Source organism: Mirounga angustirostris, unplaced genomic scaffold, assembly GCF_029215605.1.
Source record: "Mirounga angustirostris isolate CCGP_5_RB_7025 unplaced genomic scaffold, mMirAng1.0.hap1 SCAF_8, whole genome shotgun sequence".
NCBI classification, from domain to species: Eukaryota; Metazoa; Chordata; class Mammalia; order Carnivora; family Phocidae; genus Mirounga; species Mirounga angustirostris.
In genome coordinates this window covers 15381900-15395706 of record NW_026991716.1, presented here as the reverse complement: position 1 = coordinate 15395706, position 13807 = coordinate 15381900, and the positions used below count along the sequence as shown (strand labels likewise).

At 44.0% G+C, this 13807-nt stretch overlaps 1 pseudogene; it reads right to left on the bottom strand.

Annotated features, from left to right (window-relative positions):
* Nucleotides 1-13150: 13150 nt before the first annotated feature.
* On the bottom strand, nt 13151-13222 carry LOC123837985 (U4 spliceosomal RNA; annotated as a pseudogene).
* Nucleotides 13223-13807: the final 585 nt, after the last annotated feature.

Here is a 13807-nt window from a genome sequence, read left to right as displayed (position 1 = left end):
TCCAGACATTTCTCTGGGGCTGCTTTCCTACATGAAAATGTGCAGTCCTGCCTTCATTCAGTCCACACTGATCAAGCGTCTCTGGAGCAGGCACGGGGCTGGGTGCCACAGTTGCTAAAACGAATGAGAAGCTGTGTCGGTCCTCAAGCCCTCACAGTCCAGGGGTCCAGCTGGGTAAATGTGCAATCTGAGGGCAGGATGAGGGGCGCCCAGGTGGCTCAGTCGGTTAAGCATCTGTTCAGCTCAGGTCATGATCCTGGGGTCCTGAGATCGAGTCCCGCATTGGGCTCCCTGCTCAGCTGCTTCTCCCTCTCCCTCTACCCGCCCCCTCCCCGGCCCAGCTTGTGCTCTCTTGTGAGCTCTCTCTCTCTCTCAAATAAGTAAATAAATAAAAATCTTAAAAAAAATCTGAGGGCGAGATGTGATCCACAGTCACAAGTTGCATGAGCCTATGACCCCAGAGGAGGAACTCATCACCACAGGTGACATCTGAGGCACAGAGGAAGGGGCTGGTGGTGAGCTAAGAGGGTGTTCTGGAGAGGGGGGAAGGCATCATTTAGTTGGGGGAGTGATGAAAAGGGGGGCCTGGGAACGGGCTAGACCACAAGCTGTCTAATGAGTTTGGACTTTATAGTGAAGCTGCCAAGCCCTGTTGTTGGTTGTTTTTGGTTTTAAGGTTTTTTTTCCAAATACAGGAGTGACACGCTTTGTATTTTATTTCCCCTCCCCTTTTAACCTAAGGAAACGCAGACTAAATTTCTACCATTCTGGTCTCCATCCCACAGTGAGAACGGCCCTGAGCTCCAGCAGCCGGATGTCGTCCTTGGGGGCCACCTCCTTTACCACTCCCCTTCCAGTTGTGAGGAAACCCAGAGGGATGGCTTGTGGACCTCAGGTTCTCCAAACACCAGCTGAATATCCCAATCCTGATCTTCTATGATTATACCTGGCACTCATAAACTTCCTGTGACTTCCACTCTGGCTTGTTAAATAACTGGTTCTACCAATTTCACCGGTGGGAATGCACAGGACCTTCTCATTCATCCCGAGGTATCCTGTCTGGTAACCTCGACGACATCAAAGAGAGCTGGAAATAACATTTCCAAACGTATAAAGTCAGTGCCATTACATCTGTGCTGTAGACATTGTTGGCACGTATTCAGTTACCCAGTCCTTTATTTGGAGGCTGATCTGCTCATGTTAAACACAACTGGGACAAGCCTAGCATTCTCTATGACCAGCCCAGGGCAGATTAAAAATAACAGCTCAGAGTAGGGCAAGATCCAACTCCATAGCAAGCAGGTGAGAGGGAGAATGTAAAAGGCACAACCACCTGCAGCAACAGAGGAAGAGAGAGAGATAAAAGTTCTCATAATTCCCTTCAGCCCCGGGGGCATTTCTTTCCAGTGGAGCAAACATTTTCATTGTTGCAGTGAAACAATCATTTTAATAGCCATCATGTAAAGGCTACTCAGTTTGCTGGGCTCTGTTTAATAAGGCAGGGACATGTGCAATAGACGTCAGAAAAAATACTATGAAAATGATTATAATATAAAAATGCGAGTGCTTCAGGGAACACATTTCAGTTGTCTGGGAATTCCACTTATGGGGACTGTGTCACTCTCCAGTGGTACAAATGAATGAAGCATTTCTGTGTAAATTACATCGAGTGAGTATCAGGTGATGGACCCTCAACCACCTTTACAGGTAACCTTACAAACAGAACTCTAAGCCTTTCCCTTCCCACAGTATCAACTTCCTTCTGTGCATAACAAAGTGCTTAGAAAGGGCTCCTTTACCCCTTTTTACAGTAACAGGCAGTGAAGCTCCCTGGTTCTGACTCAAGAGTCTTTCCCAAACTTGCAAGAGCAAGAAGACGTCATTTCCTCCCTGCCTCTTAGAAACACCCTGGGAATGGTGGTTTTCTCTGTGCCCAGCTTTACCTCAGTCAAGGGACAAATGAATCTCATACATGGTAGCATCCAGTTAGCTTCCAGCGAGAGTCTGCTATGATCAATACAACTTTGTGCAGGTGAGGTTTTGGGGCAGTGTTTGTTTGGTGGAGGTGAGATTCTGACCCCCTTGAGGCTAGGTGGAGCTGAGATCCTTGGTTGAAAGCTTCCAAGCTTGAAAAGCATGGTTGGGTGGAGCTATTAAGAAAAAAAGTTACGGCAAAAACTGATGATGTAATGTATGGTGATTAACATAACATAATAATAAAAAAAAAAGTTACGAGCTATTATTTCTTTTTTTGATAACACTTCACGCCAGCAGAAAGCTCCCAAATCTGATTTTCTTCAACAACTATTCTTTGCAATTTACAAAATGCTTTTGAATGTACTACCTTATTCCTTACATTCTTCCCAATGCTTCCAAAAACTTCTTTCTTCTGACATTGGCTCCTTACTTAAAAAAAAAAAAAGTACACAGAGGAATAGCTGGTCTGTTTTCTGTTAACTGAGTTAACGAAATAGAAGCCTCTTCATTGCATAACTTGGGGTTTTCTGAAGTCCCCTCTGCTGAAAAATTAGCAAAACCAAAAGGGGAAGGTAAAAGCATTATTTTCCTTCTTCACGTTTCACTGGTATTTTCCAAATCCCCGCAGTGTTGCTCCTGACAAACGGTTTGCCTGGTGAGGTCCAAACTCTTGTGCTGGCTCGAGTCAGGGTTTTGGATTACTTGTGTTCGGTGACACCCCGTGTCTTCCTACCTTGCTTTGAATGAAACAGAGGCGGACACAAGGCCAAGGACCAAGAGAACTATGCTCAGGCTATTTATTGTCTTCATGTTTTGCCTTCCTCGGCTGCAACACGGGACTAACACCTCCCCATGTGGCCTTGTTCACAGAGAGTATGCTGTTATTGGGAGAGCGCATGAGAAGCATTTTTAAAGGATGGACTTTTACAAGATTGCATTATCCAGGACAGTAAGGGGTTGCAGCTCCCCGGAACGGAACAGGCTACTCTTTGGGAAATTGTGACAGTTAACTTCCAAACCAGAAAACTCGCGGAGGTCATCCATGCGGTTTTGATTAAAATGTCAAGTTTCATGCTTCTTATCATTTTATTCAAAAGCAGTACTCTTGAGAAAGAGTTGGCATGATTCAAATTATTGGAGGCACTGCCTTAGACATCAGCCACCCTCCTCCAGGGGAAGGGGGTTTGTGAGAAGCAAGGGTAAGGAGAGTACCAGGAAGATCTGCTGACATTTACTCCTTACCTGGCATATTTTCTCTGTGCAGGTTTTCTGATTTCAGTGTATTTACAAGAGGCTAGTGAGACAGCAAGCTTCTTCTGGTGGGCATTTCTGGGGACATTGCTGCAATCAGACCCTTTGTGTGCAAGGATACATTTGGTCACAGTTCTTGTCCCTGGGCCAATTGTAGCTGCTAACACACTTCAGTGGGGGCAGAGAGACTGCGTGAGACTGCATGAGGATCTGTGGGATGAATTCAACGTTCCTGGCACTCATTACCTTGAGAGTCTGAGGATTTGGGTGGATGATTTCCTTTGCCCTTATTTGTCTGCCTCTCACCTGCTTTACCAGCCAGCTGGTATTTCCACCGCCTCCCTGGTGTTGACTGGAGCTGGGGATGTGTTTGGCTTTTCACGGATTGTAAGTAATTATTAACTCTGTGGGGTAGGTTATCGGTTTATGTGCATAACATTGCAGGGGGCTTTCAGATGCCGCAGCTTGATAAGACCTTCGGAGGCTGTTCTCACCAGGGGGGCTCCAGGGAACCCACCGATGGTGCCATGCCCCCACACTGGGACTGACCCAGTTTCCTGAGGAGGAAGTGCTTTGCCCTGGAGGGCAGGGAGAGCGCTCCGTCCCCAGGCTGGCTTCCTGATCTCAAGCCAGGAGCCTCAAGCAGCTAAAATCCTTTGGGCGACAAGGTTTGGGTTTCACATAGAGCTGTCCCATTTGATGAAAGCAAGCAGCCTGTTCGTGTACATTTTGGAACTTTCCTCTGCGCTGCCCGAGGGCACCATGCAACCTGTCGGGCCACCTGCTTGTGGTGGAGAGCTGGGAGAAGAATGATTCCAGAAAGGTGTCCACAGTCCATCAGCTGAGGCCATCAATTGAGAGTTCTCTTGGGGTGGATACCTTGTGGACTCTGGGAGGCAGGGAGAGTGGGTAGGGGACCAAAGGCTGAGAGAGATGTGGACAAGGGAAGAATGAAAGTGGGACATCTGCCCCCCAACTTGCCCTCGAAGAGTGAGAGCTTCAGCACAGGGACCACACCTGTGCCCACCGAGCAGTGCCAGAGGTCATGCTTTATCCCCAGCTGTGACTGTCACATGCAGTCTGAGAGACAAAATCAGGACCGAACTCTTTCCTAGGAAGCTCGATGCCCACCATTGTACAAGGCACTTTGCACATACAAGCAAATATCCTTGTCTAGGTAGTTGCCAGTTGCTCAGATTTTCTAAGCATTCGGTGCTAAATGATACGAAAGCCAGTGTACCAGTGATAAACACTCCTGGGAAACTGGCTCACCCTTTCCTCTGGCCTAAGCCCCATACTTTGTGCATCTGTTGACCCTTCTGGCCAGTTCTCCAACCCCCTCTGCAGCTGCTCAGGGATCTTTCGAGCAGTACCCACCCCCCAATCAAAGCCCGCTCACAGGAATAGAGTCTAAACCAAGTCCATTCACACTACAAAGGCCAGTATGTTGTTACCTCTTCCAATGATATTGGCATGATAATTATCCTTAGTGGGAGAAAGAAGTTTCAGCCAAAGGAAAACATATCTAACTGTAAAGTTTTGAGAGAAAATGGAACAAGCATTTATTGAGTGTCTACTTTGTCCCTGGTATGCTGTGTGCACGATCTAGTTTAATCTGTAAACCAACTCTCTGAGGAGGCAGTTTTATATTCATTTCCTCAAGGAGTAAAAAAATGAGAGTAACCTCTCTAAAGGTACATAATGGTTTCAACCTGAAAAGGCTTCTGGACTTCATTGGTAGACCCCTGGTTCATCAGGATCCGGGATTCTGGAAGTATCTCGGAGCTGCTACCGGGAAACAGGAAGCTGAGTAAGCGAGAATAGAGAATCGAGGCGTTTCTCGTCGGTTTTGGCCAAAGCGGTGTCCCTTGCATACATTTTAAATCTTGAATTTCAGGAAAATTTCTGCATTAAGAGTTCAACTAAAAAATAAAATTTTAAAATAACTTCTTTGGCAAAGAGGAATATTTTGAAGGGACTGAAGCAGGGATATACATGACTCTATTCACTTTTTATTTAAACCATCGCCCTTGGGTTGTGTGGAGCCTCGATCCAGCCTAAAGCCAGTTGTGCAGAGGAGAGACACTGAGGGCCCGAACTAAGTCTTATGGAGTTTGCAAAGACAAGAGACCAGATTTGAGAGATCCCAAGGAAAGTGGTCTTCCAGCCCCTGATGACTCCAAGCCTGGTCTTTGGCCAGAAGCCTTGTCACCAATTGGGAGACTGGGAGAAATGCAAATGCTCAGGCTCTCCTCCCCGAGAGCTATGGAAGTAGAATCTGCATTTTGACCTGATCCCCCAAGTGATCCCTATGCCCCCTTGAAATGTCAGAAGCACTGCTTTAGAACTGTTTGCCTGGCAAGGGGGAATGAGGAAAGACTATATGATGACTTTGACCTTCTGTTCCAGCATCCCGAAATGGGGGGGAGGGTGTTGGAAGAGCACTTCACCTCAGCAGCCTGGTGATGGCAAGGGCTTTCTAGTGCCAAGACATCTATCTAACTGAGCTGCCAAATAATGACACTGGTTAAGGACCTAGTTGCTCTATTATTATATTCTCCCTTTCTCTGTGGGTACAGATTTCTTCAAGCATCTGAGACCATCTCCCTGAGATGTCCTACTGAATTGTTCCATGGTAAATCTTTGATGCCTAGACTCTTCTTGACTTTCTTTTATTCTCCCTCAACATTTTCTTGTCCAACGTTTTATTCTCTCTGGGCTTGCTAATTTAAACTAAAATGCCAATGGCCAAGTATCATATTTCTTCAAAGAAATATTTCAGTATTCACGGAGTCTTAATTCACTGCCGTTAGAGATGAGACTATTTCAAGCACAGAGTTAATGAGGCCATATTTGGAGGCATGGGGGTCTTTAAGACCTGCTAACCTAGACAGCACCATCTCCTGTGGCTCCTCCACACATACTTTGTGCTCCTGAAATTCTTGATCTCAAAGGGCTGTGTTCATTCTTATGTGGAATGAGATTCCCCAGCTCCCCTGCTGCCTCCAGGCTGAGGTAGGCGCCCCCCACCTGTGTGGTCTCCTTGGGCATATCTCCGTCAGGGCATGCTATCACACTACACCTTGTTGATTTACATGTCCCTCCCACCCTTGATTCTGTGTCTTTTCATCTTTACACCCTCAAAGCATAGCAGAGTGCCTAGCTCATACCGGAGGCACAATAAATATTTGTTAAATGAGTCAATGAAAGAATGTGTGACTGGATGAGGCTGGTTTGGTGGGGGGTAGGATGAATTTGGGGAGTCAGAACAGTAGTGTATTGAGCAGTTTAGGATTAGAACTCATGAACTTCTTGACCTATGCTGAGGTCAGAATCTACTCTGTATTCTCTTCAGATTTTTGAGTATCTCTGAATTACTTTTAATATCCTCATGGGCCCTTCTGGTGAACAATAATCTAGAACATTCCTCCCCACCTTAACTTCACAGGGAAGCATTGAAACCTGCTGCTCAGTTATTTTCTCTAACAAACTTGCATACTGTAAAGTGGGTTTGGTCACTTATTTTTACTATTATGGGTTTTTTATTCTTAGTTGCAGAGGTATTTTTAGTATGTTTTCACTCGTTGAACACTTAGAGCCCAAGGAACAATAGACTTGCATAAGTCGACCCTGGCCAACTGTTTGTGGGGGAATTCCTGGCCTTAAGAAGTGATGCACTCCTATCCAGTCTAGCTACCCCAAACAAATTCCAGGACAATACAAAGAATGTTAAGAATAGCAAAGCAAGAAAATACTTCTGTTGTAGCTTCAAGCTTGGGGGACGCATTCCTCCCCACCTTAACTTAAGAATCTCCCTACAGAAGGAGGAAACAAAGACAGATCCCTGGGAGCAAAGAATGACAGAGTATGTGTCTACTGAATGGACACATGTGTGTTTTGTTGTCACTATTATCATCAATGATCCTCTGTTGTTGCAAACAGAGACCATAATATTATCCTGATGGGCAAGCAGGCGTTATGATTTATCTTTTAATTCTTCTCTACTAACGATCCTCTGACATAGTCTACTGATCACTTTTTCCTTGCCTTTCATTCTTTATCCTAACACCTCTGAAGTGTAGTTCTCATTCTGCATGCTCCCAGCCCCCATGGTGGCCATTTCTTCATTTCAAGGCTCCATTTCCCCATAGCTCCACTCAATTTTACACAGTCCTACATGGTGACATAATGTTCTTTTCTGGTCACTACTGCACATATATTATGTAGTAACATCGAGAGTATCTTTGAAAATGAACCCCAAGCTTATTTTAAGCTGTTTCTTTGCCGTGCCATGGTTAACAACACTTGGCTTATTACAAATCACAGATGAGCCACCCATATGGATCAAGATCATTTTCTTGCCCTCCAGCAAAAGGATGGCGGCTGGCTCCTCTTCCAGCGTTGGAGAGAGATGCCTTAATTTCATGCTCTGATCATCAGAGTTAGATAGCATGCACATGGTCAAGACTGAGACAATGTGAAAATGAATGGGGGTCCTGGAAATGATGCTTGCTGAGAAGAGAGAAGCACCAAGGGCCTCCTTTGCCTCTTTTCAACATTTCTTAGAGCCAATTCCAACTTTAGTTATACTACTTCTAATTTAAGAGACTTCACTGGATTTCCTCTTGTGTCTGCCATAGTTTTGCCAATCCCCACAACAATATTGTTTCAACTGTAACAGAATTTTTTTTTTAAGATTTTATTTATTTATTTGACAGAGAGAGACACAGAGAGCAGGATCACAAGCAGGGGGAGTGGGAGAGGGAGAAACAGGCTTCCCGCAGCGCAGGGAGCCTGATGTGGGGCTCCATCCCAGGACCCTGGGATCATGACCTGAGCTGAAGGTAGACGCTTAATGACTGAGCCACCCAGGCGCCCCTGTAACAGAATTTTTGAGTAGGTGGAAAATTGACTAATGCAAGACAAAGTATACCTGAAATGATTAATATTTTTTCAAGTTTCTATGCTGCATGTCTAGGGTTAAAATGCAAGATTCAGAATCCATTGTGGATGCAACTTACTACTGCCATTTAACCAATAACATTGACCAAACTAGCTTTCAATATGAAAATGAGTGCCTGGCTCTGGTGTAATCATGGGAAAGCAACAACTCTTCACTATGTGAACCATTTATATGTTTTATGGAAGAGCTAAAGAGAGAAAGAAAAGAAAAGAAAACGAAAAAAAGAAATGAAAGAAAAAGAAAGGAAGAAAAGAAAAATGAAAGATCATGTAATGATATACTGTATGGTGACTAACATAACATAATAAAATAAAATAAAATTAAAAAAAAAGAAAAATGAAACACCATGTCCAAATTAAAAATGCATTAATCAGATCTTAGTGACAATAAAAGATTTTTCTTTTTAACATCCCTGGAATGGGCACAAATAGAACATAGGGGTAAACTGCATTTAAAGTCCCATATTGCAGGGGGCACCTTGGTGGCTCATTTGGTCAAGCATCCAACTCTTGATTTCAGCTCAGGTCATGGTCTCAGGGTGATGAGATAGAGCCCTACGTTGGGCTCCACACTCAGGGGGAGTCTGCTTGTGATTCTCTTTCTCTCTTCCTCTGCCCCTCCCCCCCACTCACAAGCAGGTACACACTCTCTCTCTCTCTCTCTCAAAAAAAAATCCCACATTGCAGAGAATATTATTTCATGCTCTAATTCAGTTATTTTCTTTCTTTTCTTTCTTCTTCTTCTTTATTTATTTAGTTGGGGTTTTTTGTTTTTGTTTTTGTTTGTTTTGTTTTGTTTTTTTGTATGTGAATGTTTTGTGTTTTGCTCTCTGGAAGATGACAAATTGTATAGCTCAGTGACATAAATTACCTGAACAATTTACTGGAGAAGTTCCTGGCAGAAAAGGCCTGCTAGCTCCTATGTTCATTTCCTTGCTGCCTTGAGAACACTATGTACCCTCCGGAGCCTGGGGCGGCCTGATTGGGCTGTATTATTTTCATATACACAGTCTGCTGGTTAGGGGCCTAAGAGGTAGAGCACATTCTCCTACTCTGTCTAAGAAGGGTCAAGCCAGACCTTATTATTGCCCCTTCAGTGCTGCTACTCTGCCTCTGGTAATGCTCAGGATTTGGTAATTCAGGGAAAAGACAATGCCAGTTCTGCGCCCGGACAGCTAAGACATAATTGCTGTCCACGGCATGCCAGGATTTTATAAATTCCAGCCTGTGATTGGTTCCTACCCTGAAGAATGTGTTCTGATTGTGTCTACCAGGGCTGACATACCTACACGTAAGACATAAACACAGTTGTTAATCATCTGGCACCTTTTAAAAAGACAGGATCGTCCTGCTGTCTAGCTTTTGGTGTTGTTAAGGTCTGATAATGCGATTGTGAGATGTGTTAGTGCTTTCCTCTACTGGGTCCAAATCAGGGATGATCAAATGTTTGTAGACCAGGACTCAGCCAGACCCTTGAGCTCCTTTTACCTGGCCCGAAAGTGGTGACCCCCTCCAGTTTCTCCAGGCTTACCCTAACGGTCCCTTTCATACATCTGGAGGGCACATGTATAAATACATTAAATGTATCTAGAAGACAACAAGTGTGTGTAAAACAGTCTCAACTTTAGGCAATAGTGAGCCTTACTGATTCGAGATATCCTAGGCCAGAGAATGGAATGGGATTATCCACCTTTCCCCTTCTCTTTCCTTTCTCACATTCCAAAGGTGAGTTTGGTACTGCCCAAATACCAGATATAAAACGCGCCCAACCCCAAACAGAACAGCAAGTTAAAACCATCAGTTTCTCCCCTCAGGTGGTCACCCAGTCCCTGATTTCCCATTTCTGGGACTAACACCTGTATCCTCTGTGTGATGTTGAACACCTGACTTTCTTTACCTGCTGAAGGCTTGGGGCATCTCTTCCTCATGATCACCACTGCTAAGCCCCCACAACCGGGCTCACATCTGGATTGTGGAAGCAGCTCCTAATCAGTGTACCTGCATTCAGCCTTTCTCTCTGCCCTCCCTGTGATGGCCAGAACAAGCTTCCACAGGTGCTGTTGGCAGTGCCATCTGGTGACCCAGTAAAAAGTTTCGCTGATTACCTTAGATCTCCGACAACTGGCTTTATTTGAATGTCTCTCCCTCCTCTCTTATTTCTCCTCAGCACTGTTCCCAACTCAGATAATGTGCCTGTTCTTCACTTCACAAGACTGGCTAGATATTTGCCCTGAAGGCTTTGTTCAAATCTTTCCACCAATCTGGGATTCTCTCTCCCCTACTCTCCTTGTCCCTCTCAAGACCCAAGTTCCTCATCCAAGAGCCCACTCTTGTTAACCAGGGGCTCACTCTGATGGCCTCTTCACTCTGCTTCCTCTGTGCCCTGAAAGGTTTTAGTCTATTGACACTTGAGTCAATAGAAAATCATTTTGACCTGATGATATTTTGTTTTATAATTACTCACAAGGTGCTCCTGGTATTTGGAGTGTACCTCTACCAAACCCTCTCCAACCCATCTACGTCATAGAAAACTTTCTGAAGTCAGGAGCATGTCTCCTCTTGTTTTTTATACCATTCCCCCCAACAAAGTCATGTATCTATTCAGCATTCCTTCAACAAATGTCCATAAGCATATAAGGGCTGCAGGCACAGGGGATGAGGAAGACAGACCCAGTCATTGGCCTTAAAAGCCAGTGTGGAGTGGGCTTATAGAGCTAACATCTGGGGACATAAAAGAAAAATGAGGCATATATTTTCCAAAGGAAGAAAAAAGCATGTGTGATAGCTTCATGAATAGTGGCAAGAGAGATGGGAAAATCACATCTCATGATTTATTTCATGGCACAACAATGCAAGTAGAGAATACCATGGCAGGCGGTGAACACAGTCCATCTGCCAGATTCTGCAGACTTTCTATGTCCTCTCGAAATAGTAGGGCCAGTCTTCAGGGGTGTTCTGGAAGTATTCTATATCTGGGTCTGCATAATGGCTACACATGTGTATACATATATAAAAACTCATCAAGCAGTGCATGTATCATAACTCAGTAAGAATAAAAAGGTCATGTGTGTCTGTGCATGCTTAAAGAAAAATAGTAAGAAGAAAAGCAAAGTAAAGATTTGGCTGTCGGCATGACCTCTTATTCCCATAAAAATTCCCCCAGATCAGTCCTGTCTAGATCCCTAGGACCCAGGTTGGAGATACTTTTGTGGTCATAAACTGCAGAGCCATCAGAATGGATTCTTGTTGCATTCCATGGGAGCGTTGGAGCAAGTCAGCGATTCTCAGATGCTAGAGGATTAGTAATGAACCTGAAGATAGTGCAGAGTTTCTGAACTCTGGCAGCACATTAAGACCACCAGATCATTCTTACAGAAACACCAGTGCAGGGACCCCACCCTCTGAGATTCTGATTCAGTTGGTCTTGGATGGGGTCCTGTACCACTATTTTTAAAAAACTACTGTTTTTAATGTGCAGCACGAATTCATGATCTCTAGTGAATCCCATGCCCTCTTTATAGAGTTAAGGAAATGGGATTTCACAAAGTTTAAGTGATTTGCCTCAAGCAATGCTTCTGGATACACGTCTCAATTATCGGGGCGGGGGGGGGGGGGGAGCTTGCAGAGTGTATCCATGCCTGAGAAGAATCACTGGCTCAAGGCTACAAAGGACTAAGTGGTCAGAGCCAGGAATCCAATCCAAGTGTTTTGATTCTTAACCTTACTTTGTTCCACTTCATCTCCCCCAAATGTAGACATCATTATTGGCAAAAGCTTTTGAAATAAAAATTGTAGCTATTGCTTTAATCTAAATTTGAACTCATTAGAGCAACCCCACTGACTGGAAACATTAGAAGGAGTCTAGGGGGGTAGAATTTACTCTTTAAAATTCTTCTTGATGGGAATAAACAATGTCAATGGCTCTCCCAGGTCTGATTTCTCATTTCCCTCCTCCTCAGCCTACCGTCAACGCCCAATGATAGGATCTATCAGTTGGGTTAATACATTTGACAGAACACCCTTTGTGGCATCACTCTGGCACACTTCACTTCCACATTAAAATATAATAGTTCAAGAAACCAGAAAAGTGAGGTGGAAATTAGTCAGAAAAAGACTAATGAAGAAGCTGATGTATATTAAAACATCTGAGAAAGAGAATTAATGAGATCTTTGCAAGCTAGCTTAAAACTCCCAGCAATATGGGGTGCCTGGGTGGCTCAGTCGGTTAAGCGTCTGCCTTCTGCTCAGGTCATGATCCTAGGGTCCTGGGATCGAGTCCCACATCGGGATCCCTGCTTGGTGGGGAGTCTGCTTCTCCCTCTTCTCTGCCCACCTGTCTTTCTCTCTCTCTCTCTGTGTCAAATAAAATCTTTAAAAACAAAAAAACTTCCAGCAATATATGAGCTGCCCAACTAAAATGACTTCAAGACTCTATAGTGGTAATTTGAAATCTACAAACAGTTGTTTAAGACATTGAATACAATGTCTGTTTTTAGCAGCCCACAGAAAATTCATTAGCGAGATCACCATTTAGAAGCAAATGCAAAGGACTTCCTCAGAAATCCATCATCTAGATGAGTTGAAAGTAGCTCATCTTCCTACAGCTTTTTATCAGTGCCTTCCTTTGAGGTAATCAAGGCAATTTCTGCATTCACACGTGATGACTGCTCTTTTCTCCGTTTTATCACTTTTATCTGGATAGTTATGTGCATTTTCGCTGGATGATCATTATGTTTTTTTTTTTTTTAAGATTTTTATTTATTTGACAGAGAGAGATATAGTGAGAGAGGGAACACAAGCAGGGGGAGTGGGAGAGGGAGAAGCAGGCTTCCCGCCGAGCAGGGAGCCCGACGCGGGGCTCGATCCCAGGACCCTGGGATCATGACCTGAGCCGAAGGCAGATGCTTAACAACTGAGCCACCCAGGTGCCCCGATCATTATGTTTTTAACAAGAGTACACAGTATATTCAATTAGCAATAATCGTGCCTCGGATAAACCTCATTAGCTATGATACTGCCACTGTGCAAAGCTGGAGTACACAGAATATTCAAACACGAAAGAAAGACACATCTATTAGACTCTGTGTCAATGTGGTTGGATAAATGCATGTTAGATGAAAGATTGGTTTAGATCAGATCTAACTTTTCTTCAGGGCTGGCAAATGTAGGAAATAAATTATAGTGGAGCTCGGATGCAGAGTAGCACTGAATTCAGCTGTGGTCTGACATGGAGAAGGACCTCATGAGGAATTTTTCTTCAGATCCTCTCATCCTTCCTTTCTTTTTTTTTTTTATTAAGTTTCTTTTTTTAATTTTAATTCCAGTGTAGTTAACATACAGTATTATCCTAGTTTCAGGTGTACAGTATAGGGATTCAGCAACTCTGTACATGACTCAGTGCTCATCATGGAAAATGTCCTCTTCAACCCCATCACCTATTTCACCCATCCCCCACCCACCTCCCCTCTGGGAACCACCAGTTCGTTCTCTCTTAAAGAGTCTGTTTTGTGGTTTGTCTTTTTTTTCCTTTGTTTGTTTGTTTTATTTCTTAAATTCCACATATGAGTGAAATCATATGGTATTTGTCTTTCTCTGATTGACTGATTTCACTTAGCAT